Source organism: Macrosteles quadrilineatus, unplaced genomic scaffold (assembly GCF_028750875.1).
Source record: "Macrosteles quadrilineatus isolate MER2022 unplaced genomic scaffold, UCM_ALF_1.0 Scaffold_1__1_contigs__length_201487025, whole genome shotgun sequence".
NCBI classification, from domain to species: domain Eukaryota; kingdom Metazoa; phylum Arthropoda; class Insecta; order Hemiptera; family Cicadellidae; genus Macrosteles; species Macrosteles quadrilineatus.
The window spans coordinates 135,726,528-135,746,008 of NW_026542594.1; positions in this window are offsets into that span (position 1 = coordinate 135,726,528).

Consider the following 19,481-nt stretch of genomic DNA (forward strand, 5'->3'; position numbering starts at 1 on the left):
TCCCTGGCGCTGCGTTCAAAATAAAATATAATCAACCTGTAAATTAAAAACCTTTTCATACTCTCTATACACAGGAAAAATTCTTCATATTCACACCACTTAAATATGCTATCTTTTTATGGGACAATTGTTAACGCTAAACAGAAGGACAATCCTACAACTTTACAAGTCAGTAGTGAATGAGAGAGACTCCTTGATTTTGAACTATTGGACATTTCTTACCAGACTTTTATGGTTTTCTTTATTTTGGTTCCATGTTAAAATTCATTAACTTAGGCTGTCAACTATTAGTTTTAGGACAGTTGACCGCGTCGCAACTGACGAAAATAGCGTTCTCGCGTTTCAGATGCGTTGTACATCATCAGGGCAAATTGTTTACAGTAAGCTAGATTCAACAGTAGGCTTGACCGTTGAATATTTCTATCAATATTTTATCCTTGTACTTTATAACAAAAGATTATCTAATTTTACTATATTTCCTATTATTTAATGGTGTAGTTTGCTACAGTAAATATTAAATAATTTTCACACACAACTTTACTTTATTAATCAATGAATGTGCTACGGTGGTGTGCGGGGGCGCGGGCGAAGCTCGGCTCCGTCCTCGGGATAATAGCCCATACATCACGGGGAGAAGCTTTCACAAATTAAGCTGACACTGAATCTCGGCCGATTGGCCACGGACTCGAGGCCGCCCCATCTTTCATATTTTTTGTCATCTCGCCGATCAAATCGACTCCGAGTGAATACCTTTGATTCCCGCGACGTTCCTCGGCACTCCATAATATGATAATTTGTAGGGAGTATTTACATTCGAATGTGTACTTTATGGCCGGGCATGCACGTTTGTATCTGTCACGGTCGTACGGTGTATAATGTGCTGGTTTATAAGGTATTTTTAGACAAGTTTCTATCCTTAAGGCATATTGGAATTAAATAAATTTGAATAGAAGGATACTGAAGTAAAAGAATGTAAAACTTTTTTGAAAATTTACCTTCATATTTAACAGGTACCTGCAAATTAAAACTATGTGTATCATTCCCAAGACGATTTCTGCTAAAGACCACTGTTACTACCAGTGTTTGCTTCAACCTATTTAGGGAAGGCTCACCTAGACTCGTATATTGTATTTTAGCAGTAATATTTATCTGTTTTAAGAACACTTACTGGCAGGTGTTAATAATTTATCTGATCTATTTGAGTTAAACATGCTTTGATGAAGTTTGTTTATATGTATAGTTAGCAATGCAACATACAACAACAAAAATGTAAAAACTATGTAAATGACGTTTTCAGCATGGATAACATTCATCTTACTGTAATATGTTGGTAGTTATTATCATTAAGACAATCTAAGATATTTATAGTTGTGCTTTGAATTTATAAATCGATCATTAGCAGAACTGAGGTTATAGAGAATAGGCTGAAAGATTACATGAAAGTCCGTTCCTTTAAATTAAGTAGAATCCATTAGGCAATTTATTAACATATTTGGTCTTTGCCATACGTTTGATCTATAAAGTGTATCAGAATTAATTTGCCCCCATATTAATATTCCTCTTTTATATTATAAACACAGTTAAAGCACTATACCATGTATGTAGAAGTACTATAGTACTATAGTATGTAGTTAACAGTACTTGGTTTTAAATAATACGCCCGAGAAATAACATTTTAGTAATAAAACCCAAACTTATTAAGATTATCAGTTAAACCACGTTAAATACAAATTGTACCTTTTATAGACAAAGTATACTTCATTGTAATCTATTATAAAATACACGATTATTGCTTGGACATAAACATAACTGTTCTGTATTGTAGTTCCCTGCTAACTCAAGTCCACACGTCATAATTATTAGTCTGGAGATTCACTCATTAAAATTTCGGATTCAATTATGACACCATAAATTAGGCCTAGCATGACTATAACGCTTAATAGAGATAAGAAAATAATCTGCTTTACGTATTTAAATCATACAAGTCCATTAATTTATCAGTGCGATACTTATATCAAATTATTCCATATATTTACATGCTGATCTGTAGTAACTTATAACTCATACTTTCAACTCTAAAATTTATCCTGTAAACTAAACTTTATAGTGTGAATAAAATAGTTTAAATTGATCTCAAACTTGAATGGTTTAGGTACGAGTATTGACACTATTAGTCTAGGTTAATATGTCACGGTAATTAACTAAACCAAACATACGTGGTTAGGATCTTCTGGAGATATGAAATACTTGAATATATAATACATAGGATACAAGTTATTAGAGTTGAAATCTTGAGTTTTGGTATTATGAAAATAATAAACATATGCACGAATAACCTCTGCAGCTACTCTTCATAGTAAACTATTAGCTGTTAAATATCAAAACAAACCTATATTTACAATCTGCATTACACCACGTTTAACTCAATCTTCAAATACTTGCCCTTAAAATTGTACTTGGAGGGAAAATGATATTTGATTTTCAAATAAAGTATGCAAAATATACTCTTAGACTGAAGCAACAACACTGTATTTACATGTAGTAGTTGTATAAAATACACAATAGGATTTAGAATAAAACAATTATAAGCCTCTAGTTTTTAAAATGTCACATAAAAATGTTTTTGTTATTTCTAAGAAGACATAGAAACAAAATTTTATAATTACAGAAATCAGTACTTTGTTTATACAGGGTGGCTGAAAAGTAACTTGCACCCCCCTTAACTTTTCAACCATTTGAGATATTTGAAATCGGTTTGCGGCAACCTTCTTAGATATGAGGGGCTACAATAATTATGGTCAATTTTGAAAGTTTTGCCCTTAGGGGTAGCGGGGGTAAGGGGTAGCTCAAACTTTTCAAATGACAAGTATTGTCGAGTTTGGCATCATTTTACAGGTCTTGACGAAACATAAAAATTGACATAAAGAAAACCAAAATCGGCTCACTAATAACAAAATGGCGCCCTAAAACGTTTCAAATCCAAATAACCAAGAGGGTGGCAAAAAATTAATTTGCACCCTCTTTAACTTTTTAACTATTTGAGATATTTGAAATCGGTTTGCGGCAACTTGTTTGGATATGAAGGGCTACAATAATTATGGTAAGTTTTGAAAATGTTGCCCTTAGGGGTAGCGGGGGTAGCTAAAAATTTTCAAATAGCAAGTATAGTCGAATTTGGTACCATTTTGTAGATCTTGACGAAACATAACAATTAACATAAAGGAAGTAGAAATCGGACCATTAATAACAAAATGGTAGTTCAAAATTACTTTAAATAACCATTGTCTCAACCATTTTTAGCTGCCATTTTGTTATTAATGGTCCGATTTCTATTTTCTTTATGTTATTTGTTATGTTTCATCAATACCTGTAAAATGATACCAAACTCAACTATACTTGCTATTTGAAAATTTTGAGCTACCCCATACCCCCGCTACCCCTAAGAGCAAAATTTTCAAAACTGACCATAATTATTGTAGCCATTCATTTCCAAACAAGTTGCCGCAAACTGATTTCAAATATCTCAAATATTTAAAAAGTTAAAGAGGGTGCAAGTTAATTTTTTGCCACCCTCATGGTTATTTGGATTTGAAACGTTTTAGGGCGCCATTTTGTTATTAGTGAGCCGATTTTGGGTTTCTTTATGTCAATTTTTATGTTTCGCCAAGACCTGTAAAATGATGCCAAACTCGACTATACTTGTCATTCGAAAATTTTGAGATACCCCCTACCCCCGCTACCCCTAAGGGCAAAATTTTCAAAATTGACCATAATTATTGTAGCCCGTCATATCTAAGAAGGTTACCGCAAACCGATTTCAAATATCTCAAATGGTTGAAAAGTTAAGGGGGTTGCAAGTTACTTTTCAGCCACCCTGTATACTGAGAAGTTAAGTACAGTACTGTATTAGTTTTCTTTTTTTCGGTAAAAATGAAATATGTTATGAAACTATACTGTTTTAATAACAAACAAATGCAAGAGAACAACATCAGGTTAATGGAAGTAAACATATAAAATAAAATTTGGCCTAATAAAATTAATAAACATAGAAATTGAAAATTATTTTAATTGAGTATCTTTTCAGAATTTAGTCAGGAAAATGTGTGGTAGGTTTTAGCAAATTTCCATATAGGGAAGAAGCTAGTATTGTAGGGGGTATTGACAGACCGATTTCAAGTTTCCCTTTTGATGTCTCCAGAGGCCACAAACACTGTTCTAATTTTTATTAATTTTGGTCCGATTTTTATGGAATTTTTCATGAATGTTAAGAGCTGGATAAACTTAATTGATTTGGCAAACCAGCTGGATTAGGTAATTTTTGAATAGGACATTATGTACTGTAGATTAAAATTTGTTTAAAGATTCTTAAGTTTGTGTATGTGTACTACACATTTTTACCCTTAAAACATTGAAATGCCCAAATGCCATTACAGCCATCATGAAGGTGATGTGTTGCATTAACATAGCAATAAATATAGCGAATGACCATAATGTCCCTTTATAGGACAGAAGCTGTAAATATGGTAAATATGTATGAAACCCTCAAAAGCACATCCCCTGGACGCCTGATGATGACTTCATGAGTATAAAACTGGTTGCGTCATTGAAACGAGATTTTGAATTACTAAGACGTAGGTATTTACACCAATTTTTTACACACAAAAGCAGTTCCTCATGATGTATTCAATTTGTAAGCCGGAAAACAATTAACACGGGTTTTATTTGTCCAGGACACGTATTGCAGAACAGTTAATTTACGAGCATATGTCGAAATGAAAGGGGAATATGTTTGTATCGTGGGAGGTGGCATTAGCTACAGCAAGCTATGGAATGTCGTGGGGAATGCTTTGCTATGACTAAAATGTGGAGACTAGAAACTACCAGTGATCTAATCGTGGCTTCTACGCCAGAAATAGGCTGGAGTGATGGAAAATATATATTATCTAATTAAAAATATAATATTTGAGAGATAATTAAATCAGTTCTCTAAATCCAATACATACATTCCGCGTCCTTACATTCATAGACCACCTGAAGCATCATGTTTTGTAAAATTATTTTGTATTTTTATCAATAAATGTATAGAATATATACACTTTAACTTTTATGTTTATGAGTGAATCATTGTTACAAGTATTTGGATAGCCTAATTGATAACAGTAACCTCCTTTAAACAATGTATTGGAACGATCATCCATTAAAACAGGAACCTTGAGGTTTAATTGTTTGGTCAATTATACAACATAATTTTTTTGAATTGATTTGTCAGCTTTGCGGAGTCAATTCACCCTGAGGATGGAACTCTTAAGATTTATTCATAGTAAAAATTAGTTTTACTTACTCTATCCTAGCATTAAAAACTTCAAAAGGATCTATAAATACTTATATTATGTACCAAGTATGTTGGTAGAACACATCTTATGGAAACATTATTAAATAGCATTTTGAGCTCACCTAGAACCAAACTGCCCACATTCTGCAACTTGATTTAAGATTATGTTTATTTCACTGTTTCAATTGTTTAATTCTATTAAATCTCTTAAAAGATCCAATAACCCATTTATATTTAAAATATACCAAGAATGTGAGATTAATTGTTGGATTACAGACAATTCTATAGTCATACGTGAATTGGTAACTAGGCCATTTTAGCTATGATCGCATAATAAGTGTGGGGTCTTGGTACTGTATATCTAGATGGTTGGCCGCATACTTGTATCTAGATTGTGGACAGCATATTTGTGTAAGTATCTCGGTATACCTAGATTGTTGACCCCACACTTAAGCTAGTATCTCGGTGTATCTAGATTGTTGGCCACATACTTGTGCTAGTATCTCGATGTATCTAGATTGTTGGCTGCATACTTGTGCTAGTATCTTGGTGTATCTAGATTGTTGACCACATACGTGTGCTAGTATTTCGGTGTATCTAGATTGTTGGCCGCATACTTGTGCTAGTATCTCGGTGTATCTAGATTGTTGGCCGCATACTTGTGCTAGTATCTTGGTGTATCTAGATTGTTGGCCACATACTTGTGCTAGGATCTCGGTGTATCTAGATTGTTAGGCCACCTACTTGTGCTAGTATCTCGGTGTATCTAGATTGTTGGCCGCCTACTTGTGCTAGTATCTTGGTGTATCTAGATTGTTGGCCGCATACTTGTGCTAGGATCTCGGTGTATCTAGATTGTTGGCCGCCTACTTGTGCTAGTATCTCGGTGTATCTAGATTGTTGGCCGCATACTCGTGGTACAGTAGTATCTTGGTATATCTAAATTGTTGGCCGCATACTTGTGCTAGTATCTTGGTGTATCTACATTGTTGGCTGCATACGACTTGTGCTAGTATCTCGGTGTATCTAGATTGTTGGCCGCATACTTGTGCTAGGATCTCGGTGTGTCTAGATTGTTGACCACATACTTGTGTTAGTATCTCGGTGTATCTAGATTGTGGAACACATACTTGTGCTAGTATCTTAGTGTATCTAGATTGTTGGCCACATACTTGGGGTAGGATCTCAGTGTATCTAGATTGTTGGCCGCCTACTTGTGCTAGTATCTCGGTGTATCTAGATTGTTGGCCGCATACTCGTGGTACAGTAGTATCTCGGTATATCTAAATTGTTGACCACATACTTGTGTTAGTATCTCGGTGTATCTAGATTGTGGAACACATACTTGTGCTAGTATCTTGGTGTATCTAGATTGTTGGCCACATACTTGTGCTAGGATCTCGGTGTATCTAGATTGTTGACCACATACTTGTGTTAGTATCTCGGTGTATCTAGATTGTGGAACACATACTTGTGCTAGTATCTCGGTATATCTAGATTGTTGACCACATACTTGTGCTAGTATCTCGGTGTATCTAGATTGTTGGCCACAAACTTATGCTAGTATCTTGGTGTATCTAGATTGTTGGCCACATACTTGTGCTAGTATCTCGGTGTATCTAGATTGTTGGCCGCATACTCGTGGTACAGTAGTATCTCGGTATACCTAAATTGTTGACCACATACTTGTGTTAGTATCTCGGTGTATCTAGATTGTGGAACACATACTTGTGCTAGTATCTTGGTGTATCTAGATTGTTGGCCACATACTTGTGCTAGGATCTCGGTGTATCTAGATTGTTGACCACATACTTGTGTTAGTATCTCGGGGTATCTAGATTGTGGAACACATACTTGTGCTAGTATCTCGGTATATCTAGATTGTTGACCACATACTTGTGCTAGTATCTCGGTGTATCTAGATTGTTGGCCACAAACTTGTGCTAGTATCTTGGTGTATCTAGATTGTTGGCCACAAACTTGTGCTAGGATCTCGGTGTATCTAGATTGATGGTCATATACTTGTGCTAGTATCTCGAAGTATCTAGATTGTTGGCCGCATACTTGAGCTAGTATCTCGGTGTATCTAGATTGTTGGCCGCATACTTGAGCTAGTATCTCGGTGTATCTAGATTGTTGGCCGCATACTTGAGCTAGTATCTCGGTGTATCTAGATTGTTGGCCGCATACTTGTGCTAGTATCTCGGTGTATCTAGATTGTTGGCCGCATACTTGGATGACGGACAGCGGCAGTCGTGTGACGCAGTGAATGAGACAAGGATTTATAACTGGCTTTGATGCCTGACCTGTGACTGTCCCGACTTAATGTCTCACGGCTAAATTATCGTTGTATTTACATTCCACTAACTGCCCAACGCTTTCATTCGTTTCGCTTTCAAATTTTAACTCTTCCGCCTATAAAAAGATGGTTGATAAAAGAGTTATTTGCTTTGACGTCATTTCGCACCACTCTAAATTATGTCGCTTACATTGTAGACATCGTATTTTGTTAATAAAACGAATGTAGCATAAATTTTTCTATTAGCAATAAGAAGTATTTTTTTGTTTGGTTAAACTATATACATTTTTAAATGTTTTAACTGCTTTGCATTATCATCTTACATTATTTGTTGTGAATGTAGTTCAATTATAACTAATTCAAAAATTAAAAATTTTTTGTTCGTTTTGTTAGTTTTCATATCATCCAACATTAAGTTCACAACTTTGTTCATTTTTCTGTTTTCTTGATTATTTTATGTCAAAAAACTTAATATAGTAAAAAATGTAAACATTTGTAAATATGTAGCAAATTTGACGGAATTAATCATTCATTCATTCATCCATTAATTCAAGTGTTAATATTTGATAGAGCGTAGAGCGCGTAGTTATGTATATAGTCTCAGTTTTCAGTTTCAAGGAATAACTGTTCCTCTCGTCACACCGCCTTCTCCAGCCTTCCAATGTTTTGACAAATGGACAACAGAAAATCCCTTTAACAGACTGACGCAGTTTACTTAGAGTCACATTCGAGAATTGTTTCAAGTTTTACGTACATGACAGTTAGTCAACTAGAATTCACTGATTGAAGACCAGCCTAAGTAATAATCAAATATTGTGTTATCATTGAAAATTAAACATCATATTATCATTGGAACCATAAACGCTAGGAGAAAGATGTTACACACTTTTAGTCTAAGTGACTTATTCTATCCAATTTCTATACAGTTAGTTATTAAATAAAATATAGCAAATCTTTTATAACAGAGATTTTTAACCATAATTTCAATCCATAAATCTTATAGCAGTGTAACCGGACGATAAATTGAAAAAAAAGAACAGTAACCATAAGTGCTTAACATCGTGTCCTATAACATTTTAAAAGAACAAATCAAATCCTGTTTCATTATAGAGTTGGACAAAATACCATATACTTTGGCTCCCATGGAAATAAGTAATTAATAATTAATGATTTTAAACGTTTTCACGTTGGTAAAATGCGTATAATCAGATCATAATATTCTGTATTCCTAGGTCTATAAGTAGGTATCCGTAGTCAAAGTAGCTTCACATAACTAAAAGAATTAAACATACAATATTACAACGAACCACCTCTACAGAAAAAGGGATCAGGAACTGATATATAATGAAAGGCTGTTTAACTCAGATTAGAAAAAAATCAAAACAAGTAGGGCTGAATATCAGTCAAGAGGGATTTACTGGGACAGATTCTCATTTCTCAAGATGTGGAATAAGCTGGGTCTAATAAATGTAAGACAACTGGAGGAGGGCCATTATAAGAGCTGCAGGCAAATGTCAGCTTAGCTGTCAGCTAGACGTCAACAATCTCAACTTGGTGACTAATTATAAATAGTGCCTCTCAGTGAGGAGGGAAACGGACAGAGGAGCGCAAGTCGTAAAACTGTCAACCCCTCGGCCGTAGAATTCGTCGGGGTAGGACCAAGGAGCGCAGAGGTGCTTGCGCTCCTTGGTCCTACCCGTGCAAGGAACTAATCCCCTACTTGCGAGGGTTGAACAAGACAATGCTTGAGTCGACCCTGTGAGTAAATCCCATTAGTCGCACCTCACTGACTACACCATTGATTCAGGTATATTTTTCTAGTGCAACTTATTACCAAACTAATGTATCAACAAATTACCAGGCCGTACACTTTCACTTTCGAATTTAAATTGCAATATAAAAGCTGATCCTTCAGTTGAATGTTAAACCACATTTAGATTTTTTTTATTTTATAAAAATGGATTTTAAATAGGCTACTTTTTAATAATTGCGACTTGATTAAGGTAGGTGACTTTAGTCTTCATGGTGTGGATCTAAGATCAATGAATGGAAATTATTGTAATTAGTAAGTTTATTCACTTTTAATAACTGCTTTAAACAAACATAATCTTTGAAAAGAGAGGGGTATAGCACCGTTAGTTTTACCTTAGAAAAGGTGTTGAACCCTATTAAAATGTGCAAATTTGCAATGGGACCCCTCGCTATGAAATATACTAATTTTTATGCAGGAATGGTTTGTAAAATCCTTAGCTAATTTAAAACCATGAATACAATTAAGTGCTTTCAACGTGTACCCACCATTGATAAAAACAACCTGAATTTTTCATCTTAGTTTTATAGGTAAATTCAACAGACAGAAACCATCTCTTCTTTATGATATGTAAAATGCGCATGTCCATTGAAGTACTTTATTTTTCCATTGATTGATAAAAAGAAAAGGTAATACAAAACATACGTACCAATACAGTATATAGTTGATATACTTTGCAGTTTCTCAGACTCGAGAGCAAGGATCGGAGTCAGAATTTTACTATGTATATTGTATTTGTGTAAAAATGATGACTTTTTATGTGGACAATTTTGTACTATTTCGAATCCCATATATTTTTTCCAAAAATACAATACGGGCCATTCTCAATTCATTTCACATTTCTTAGGAGGTAAGCTTACTTTTTAATGCCAACAGTGATAACATAATATTACAAAAACAAGATTTTACAAAGGAACAATTTTTTAAAGTTACTTAGCCAACACTTTATATGGTAGCATGAATCAAATTCCATATAATTTTAAAGTTATTGCAATTCCAAATCATCTTCCTAATTTAAACTCAATTTGTATTACAGTACTTTCTTTTAGTTTTCGAATTATCATCTATATTTGGCGTTTATGTTGTCACCATGTAAAACGTTTGTTAAATGACACAAATGATGTATAATATAACATTGTCATCACAATGTCTAAATAGCAACATGTCACAACGTCAAACAACATAATTCATTGTTACTAATGTTTGTATAGGCCTAAAAAATGTTTAAACTGTAGGCCTACGGTTTGATGTTTTTCAAAAATAACTTTGTTCTCGCTGGATAAATAAGTTTGATTATTTTGCCCTGAAATAATCAGTTAGCCTTATTTAGATGAAACAGTTATTGTTAATTTAAAGAAAAATCACAGTATATTACATTGTGGATGCTGACTAATGGTGCACTCTGATTAGGATTTATTTGCCCCAATGAAGTATTTTTACCCACGAATCTGTGACATTAGTTAGAAAATGTACCAATTGCACCGTTAACATTAACCGAGAATAGAACTTTCTTTAGGAATCTGCACCGGTAACGAATTTGTAAAATTGGTCACCTTATTAGATGTACAGCAAGAAATTTAAAAAAACCCGTCACTGATTGTAAGTTACTCATTACTTATTATCTCTTATTTGATTCTAGACTCAAAAGTTTATTTTTTTATAATAGATAATTTACTTTGTAACTGGTAACACTACTTGAATAAAGACAAGTTTTATTTTTTGTAGTTTAATCTTTTTTTTAGAATTCCTTTTAGAGTATGTGCCGGTTATTGTTATTTGAATTTAGCATTAAAATAGAGTAATTATGTTTATATTCATTGGTAATCCGGAGGCTATAAAATCTACTTAAACGATGCTTAAACCATTAAAAAGTATTTTTAAATTTAAACAAAGCCTATTTAAACAACACTACTTTTTGAAGTAAATTTAGCCCAGGCACATTGTCATTTGGCAAATATAACTTTCAGCAGTAGGCTCACCCACCTAATCTGGAAATGCACAACATAATATAATGTTGTTCTTAAGAATTAGTTTCAAGAATGGTATGCGTTGCTCCTAAATAGTACGAACGTCCGGTAATATTAAGTCATTCAATATCCTAACCTCTATCACGAGAGAAAATGTCAGGTGTTTCCACAGGACGGAGACGAAGGTTGAATCACGGGTCGATGATCAAAACAAATCACGTAGAATCAAGCAATTAATAGTCGTCATGCCTTCAAAGCTATTTCAAAATTGTATAAACTATACCTGCAAAACAAAATAATGTAAACATTTGATAGTTCTGAAACGCAGAGAGAAAGTTTAGCTGTCTCGAATAATCTAATATGATTTTAATTATAATAGAATAATGCAAATTTAGTTCCGTACTATTTAGTGATAAATATTTAATTTTTATTAAACTGAACTTAGAAAAATATGCAGTTTGTCTGCATTGAAAATGGGCTGATTAACGTAGGACAAAAACCAACTGTTTTTAAGATAACTACTTCGAATGCATAATACAGTATCTTGCATTGTCTCTGTTAACATATTTATAGTTTCAAAATTACTCCTTACATTTTCATTTTAAAGTAGTGTATTCAATGAGGCACGACTAATGGGATTTACTTGCAGGGTTGACCCAGCCATTGTCTCTTTTAATCCGTATAATTAGGGGATTAGTTCCTTGCATGGGTAGGACCGAGGCGCGCAAGGTGCCTCTGCGCTCCTTGGTCCTACCCCTACGGATTTTATTTATGACCTCCCATTAGAGCAGGTATTGTGCGCTCCTTGGTCCGCGAATCATAAATGTAAGACAACTGGAGGAGGGCCATTATAAGAGCTGCAGGCAAATGTCAGCTTAGCTGTCAGCTAGACGTCAACAATCTCAACTTGGTGACTAATTATAAATAGTGCCTCTCAGTGAATGCTGCAGTGCACAGTTTGCTCATGAGTCCAAGGACTCACTGTTAGAACATACAAACTTCTTGATTTGAGTAGAACTATTTTGTTAGTGTGTAAGCATATATTGGCTGGGGTTTGCTTCTACTTATGTGTATCAGTGTAGCCCCTATGGATGACCACATTACCGGTTCTACCTCTATAGTTCATCAGAGTGGATGGCCCAGAGCGTAGGTTATGACACTGTCGGTCGGATCAGGTGACTCCAGATGGCATCTACTTAGGCTCACTCACATAAAAAGCGGACATTATCTTCTCCAATTGTCAAAGGCATTTCTCTGCTTTGCATTTCCCGCGTTCCCACGCCTCGCTTGGGTTTGACTCCCAAAAGAATGTATTTCCTACGCAAGTTTTGGACGGTTTTTGCTCCCAGGGTGGGTCCTTTCTTACCCCGCAGCTGTCTTTTTCAACACCTGACCCCGACTTTTGACTGATCTCCGATTATTATACCTAATCTTCACTTTGTTGCTGCCCCACAAAAGGAAGAAAAATATTTTTGTAAGGAGTTATTTACGTTGAGGATGAAGAGATTTAGAATTTACCGTATGTTCGCGTTTAGTTTAGGGGAATCGTAAGACGTTTTTTATCGGGACAGTTTCTGGGATGAAGTTGATTTGGGACGACTAATACGGCTGGTGGATCGTTTTGACCCAAATTAATTCTTTAATATAATTTACAGGGCGCAGCTGGACAAGTAAAGTGTTTAACAGCAGTCAATCCTATTGATGTCAAGTACAGTTGGTTGACCTGTTAATGATTGGGCATTATGAATTCTACTTATTAACTCCATAAAAAATAGTCATAAATATTAAATTAAACTACAGTACATAGCAATAATATAGTTTTAGTTTTTCAAGCTTGTATTAGAAAAATCTAAATTTCCTTTTAAGTCAATACTATGTAATTTTCATTATGTGTATGGCTGTAAAAAATGAGATTCTTGTTTTGTATGTAAATATTGTAATAACTTTCTATAAAGGACTCCACAAATGTAGCATATGTCCTATTATTGAATAATAAATTCACCATAGGTAATATTAGTAACAACACAAATAGTGTAAACCCGATTGCAAAGGATTTTAGATCTTTACAACAGGATTTAATACAAATGGTTTGAGTACGTCCAAAGAGTTAGAATCATACATGTTCTAACTCTTAACTTTAATCACTACCATAACAAAAGTCTTACTGTATATACTGATGCTATGCGTAGATACTTTTATGCAAAGTTAAGTCTAAAAAGCGAGTTCGCAGTTTCATCCGTTCTTTATTCCTCTGGGACGCGGGGAATAAGCCACATGCAAATTAGAATAAGAAGGTAAGACTACAAACATTTAAGTTTAAGTCGGGCGCGCATGGGGCTAATACTGGATGTTTTATTGTTTTTAAAACCCTCCCCAGGCGCGGGGTCTGCAGCTGCTTGTGCCCCTCCGAACTCAATTTACAAATTATTCCCGAAGGACGAAGACCGAGGAAGTGCAATTGAAACAATTGAATTTTTAAATTTTGAACCACGAACACATGTGCACTGAGTTATGGTTGCTCCCCCTGTTGTCATAACGCCACCGCGCCACCAGCTGCGACAGGGTGAGATATGAGACTGGTGTGGAATTACTTTGATTACAACGCTCTGCGGTAAACTCTGCACAAGACGCCAGCTGTTACACACACACAAGTGACTACTGTGCAGAACTTGGCTCGCGAAACTACACACACAAACACCAAACTCTGCTTGTAAACTTGATACACACATGTTAATGGTTAACTGCGATCTACTTCTAAAACAGTAACGACAAAAATCTTGACAAAATTGTTGTCGGTGAAGCTGAGTGTTAGTTTTCTTCACCTTCGAATCTGAATGTTGCTGTTTTAACAAGTATTCGTGGTTCAATCAGAAGTTAGGACGATTCTGGACTGTGATGCCATTTTTCATTGAACAATCAGACATTGATAATAACAAACCCCGAGGTTGGATCATTCACTTACAAAAACCATTTTTATAGGCATAGATACTTTTTTTCTTTAATACTTTCTTATTAAATGGCGACCATATTTACAACAACTTGCACACTTGAAGTTTTCCCACTCAACGGGGTTTTCCGATAGCTATTATCATAACACATCCCATAACACAGTTCATCTACTAGCGAAGAACATACCTTATATCACCAAAAATTAGCACTAAGATAGTATTTTTATTTTGTGTATTATTTATCTATTTGGTGAATTGTTTGGTTGAATGATTTAGTCTTATTATGAAGTAGTTTGTCGATTGAGTTTCAATAGAACACACAGTACATTACATTTTAATACTATAAAAAAATAGACACACTGATAATAAATCACTTTGTGATTGAGGACGTTTCGTAATTGAATGATGATATTATATTATGACGAAAAGGATTGTAAAATAGTTGTGAACCTTTGTATTTGATGTTTGGATTTGATAAAAAAAACTAATTAAGCTTGTTAATACTCAATATTATAATATGAATTTGATAATCAATAAAGTAAGAATAAAATATATTTACTTTTTGTTAAATTAAATACAATTTCTAATATAATTTAAATGTCATTTTAATAAATCTTCAAACACGACGTATAGGCATTTCTTAAAGGAACATGGAAACCTAATTTTGAATAAAACCCCCACCCTCTAATACCATTTAACATTGAATACAGTATTGTATTGTAATGCAACACTGCAATACTAAGTGTCAACCCACCCTAGTTCCTTATAACAAGATTCCTCGTCACTGTTTTTAATCACTTGACTGTCTCTAAGCCTAGAAGTAGGGTTGTGCCACAAATCATCATAATGTCCCCGCGCCTGCTACATCTGGGCCCGGGACACCGGAACAGGAAACTAATGACATGATCCCATTTTGCCAACATTACAAATTAATATTTCCCTCGTGCTGCGGGGTGACTTATGATCGGAAGTGGTGTCTCGTCTTGTCTTGAGTCTTGTGCAGTATTGTGCTGATGACGGGCGTATGTTGATATTGTGCAGTAGATGTGTGTTATTTGCCACTTTCCGGAGGTCTTTCCCCTCTGACGATGGAATGACACATCCACCTTGGTGTCATGTACCTTTAAAGGTTATATGAGTTGTATCATTGTCCGCAAGAGTGGATTTTAAAATGAGGAGTAGAAACTTGTTCAGTGAAAGCAAGCCTACCTTTTCAAATTTGGTTGAAATATCGTGGATCGGACCTAGCAAGATCGGTAGCAAGCAGTACACCCAGCTTTTGTTTCCTATCAGTAAACATTACGTTAAGGATTACTAAAATGTAATTTTCTTTACAAGCATGACTGATCGATTTATTAAAAAATTAATTTTATCAAGTATAATGGAGTATTTTTCAAATTAAAAATATTGTGTTTAGAGCAAAGAAGTAGCATTGGCCCTACGTAGTAGCTTTTTATGATGACTTGCCCGTGCAAATCAACAATACCTGACACACATACATCCATTAGAATCCGTCCAATTTTATCTTAGCTTATTAATAAGTGACCGTTGCATCAATAAACATAATAACTATAATCATTAGTTTTATATAGTTATACCGTAACTACTTCCAATGAACTATAAATCGCCAGAGAATGGCTTTGAAGATTTGTGCGCTGAGTGACAATAATTAATTAAAGTGAATAGTAAAATTTGAATTGTTAATTATACGGTCTGAGCTCCAAGCATCATCTACATAACAATGAATGTTTCACCAGCTAGGAATGCCCAGCATCCTAGACATGGTCTGTAGTGAGACTGTCGTGCAGTGGTCCGTCGGTCCGTCTCACTTGTATTGTATAATAGTTATAGATTTTCTTTTTGGTAATCTTGGAATCCTTAAGACTGCTCACTATTTCACATTTTCTAATTTAGGAGAATTAACCAAAGATCTTAGTAAAAGTAAAAGATCCGATTTTCCTGCCTAAATTAGAACCATTGACTATTGGAATCAATAGTCAAAGCTGGAACATGAAAGTTCAACCCTAGGATGTTCGCACCTTTTAACTTGTTAGTTGACGGTCACGTTTATGTTGTTGCAATTAAAATCTTGGAACAAGGGTATAAACAGACTTGCCCATATAAACTCTGCACAATTATTTTATTAGTTTAATTTTCTTCTCCTATCAACAATTGACACTTTTTCCTGCTAAACTTAGTGTGATATAAGTGGATGATGCAAATCGGAGATACAGGACGAATATTCAATTGCGAATATACAAAACCAATCAACGAATGATTTTAAATACGAGCAGTTTTTGTAAAATAATAATGGAACAAGTATATTTCGTGGATAAAACCAGTAAAGAATAATGTTATACTTTTTTATTTAGTGATAAAAAGGTAATAAGCATATGTTTTTGAGGTTATGTCATTTTTAAATTGGCAACGTATATTCATTGCATGTAGTCATAAGCTATTTAAATGACTTTTTCATTTTACTGTACAAAATGATAGTTAGGGATTGGAGATTTCACAAATACAAGTGTTCACGTAGCCAGGTGTACATAGAAGTGAGTTTACGAGTCGACACAACACTACGGTGTAGGCTACAGGCCGGGTTCCGAGGACTGGTGCTATAAAGTGACTGTCCGGTGTCTGGTCGTAGTTTAGGGGATCAGATCACTGGTGATTGGGTGATTAGATTACCTGACAAATCCTTAAATTCGTGTCTGGACGATAACGTAGGATATCTCAGGCGGTCAGAGATTGTAAAGTGTTTAACGAGAGGCTGATCTACGGGGAACGTGTTGATCTTTCACTCAACTTAACGTTTTTGTTCTAACATTGAAATGTATTTATAGGGTTTTTAGTTTGGAGTTTAATTGAAATGACGAGTAATAAAACACTGCAGTGAAACAATTTCATACAAAATGTAATGGTATAGCAATGAACAGAAAATTGTTTCTAGTGACACGGATTAATTTATCAGAACCTAATACTAAACCCATTGTGTGGCCAAGCAGAAATCGTTTGATAATTTATTTAAGAATATTCAATGTTCAATGCAATGTAGAATCCTGCTGAAGGCGTATTTCAAACGTAGTTTTACATAGTTTTAAAGTAGCATTGGTTATTTAGTTTTATAGATATCAAATCCTTATAATATTATATTCGGAATATTTATAGAAGTTCCAGAAATATAACGTATAAAATTTACCAAATTAAATAATAGAGAACTTTTATCAAGTAATTAATTCGTAATCGATCTATCGAATCATGTTCCTGTAGGTAAGAAACAAACGAGTACCATTTAACGAGTACCGGAAAAGTCGTTTTTATATTTTTTACTACCAATAATCATTCCCCTTGATTTATGGTACGGGAGTCCTAATATTATAAATTATCATGTTTCAGATCTCAGCTGTTACCTTGTGAATGAATCTAGTTCACTTTTAGTGATGTTTATAGAGTTGTATACAGCAGTTAAGTAGAATGAACACCGGAATAATAATAATTATGTTGGACAAACAAAATATTAAAGATAGCCTTCAAAGATTTTTTTAATTCTGAAATCCACGGGATTTTTAAGCTATTTATGGTGTCCGTCGCCTTATTTTAGATAGCGCTAAAGTCTAATGGCTGAATTGTTTTCAACATGGAGCTACGAGAAGGTGTAATGGAGGTTCCACATTATCATCCATATCCTAATTGGATCAACGACTGAGTCAAGGTATGAATATATAATGTGGGCCCCATGTGTCTCGGGGTGGGCGACTAGCGACTAGTCAACTGAGTTCCACCCTCCCCCCGCTCCTCTACACCCCCCCCCCTCCTACCAATAACGTGGAGGCTCCCTAAAAACTATTTTTAATCTCTTACTGGTAACAGTAAATCGATATGACGTGGCATATTGGTGTTAAAAATTACAAGATTTTTGCCAAAAGAAATACCATAATAATTTACAAAATTTGATGCAACACTAGTAAACATAAAAACCAATTACCATTAATAAACTGTATGAACGCAAATAATAAAATTACATAATTTGACAGGCATCTTAAACAAGGGTGAAATTTAAATACATTGTTGTGTTTGTTTTTCTTTGTATGTTCAACAATTCCCTTAAAACAGAACAAACCTTAATGTGAGACTTTTTTTAGTGTCATATTATTTTTCATGTGCCACGGAGAATTACATAACATCCAACATTAATACAAGAAACCCTCAACACGGAGTCTATAATTATTTAGTAGCTACGAAAAGATCTTTCTTTCAAAGCTATTATTTCACTGACCATCTTCCGAAATAAATTACATTCAAGCAACAGAATATCGTTTTGTACTCTTAAGGAATACGTGTTATTTGTTCTGAAGTGAATACTTATGTTTGTATGATCTCACAACAGATTAATATTGATAATGCATGGTTGTATTGACAGTGGCGATGTTCTGTTTATACATAGAACAGTACTATAGCATAAGTCAAGATTCACTGAGGCCTACACGTTTGATCTCAACCAGTCTTGTAGTTTGATGGCGTGACAACCTCTGGCGAACTACTGACAACACTGTTTGTTCTATATAACATCTCAAAGTGAGAGATAATCTGCCGTCATGTCGTGGCGAATGAAGTGCTTTCTGCTTGTGGCAATTTATGTACAGGTACGTATAGGAAAGTAAATGTACAGGGAAATTCCACATGATATGCGTATGATTCACTGATTCATTTGTACAGCTTACAATGACAATTACACAATCTTGTCAAAAGACATTTAGACTGATGTATTAAAAAAAATGTTACTATGCAGGAGTTTTGGTATGGATAAACAGTTTGAAATCATTGTTAATTCATGAACATTCAGAGTGCTTAGATGTTTTATCAGTAATTTTAGTAGTAACCAGAGTTTTGGGACGCCTGCTATTTTTAAATATGTTTTTATTTGTGGCTATAAGCTATGATCCAAAAGCAAAACCTAAGTGATTGTAACCGTGTGAACCTTTATGTTAATGTGTTTACAGTATGTTTTTTTTGTTATAACCATGCCCATTTCAATGTATGAATTGATCAATGGCATTGCAGATTCTGATTCCGACTTTACCATCTCAAATCACAACTTATATTGCCGTATTGGGGAGTTGAGAAG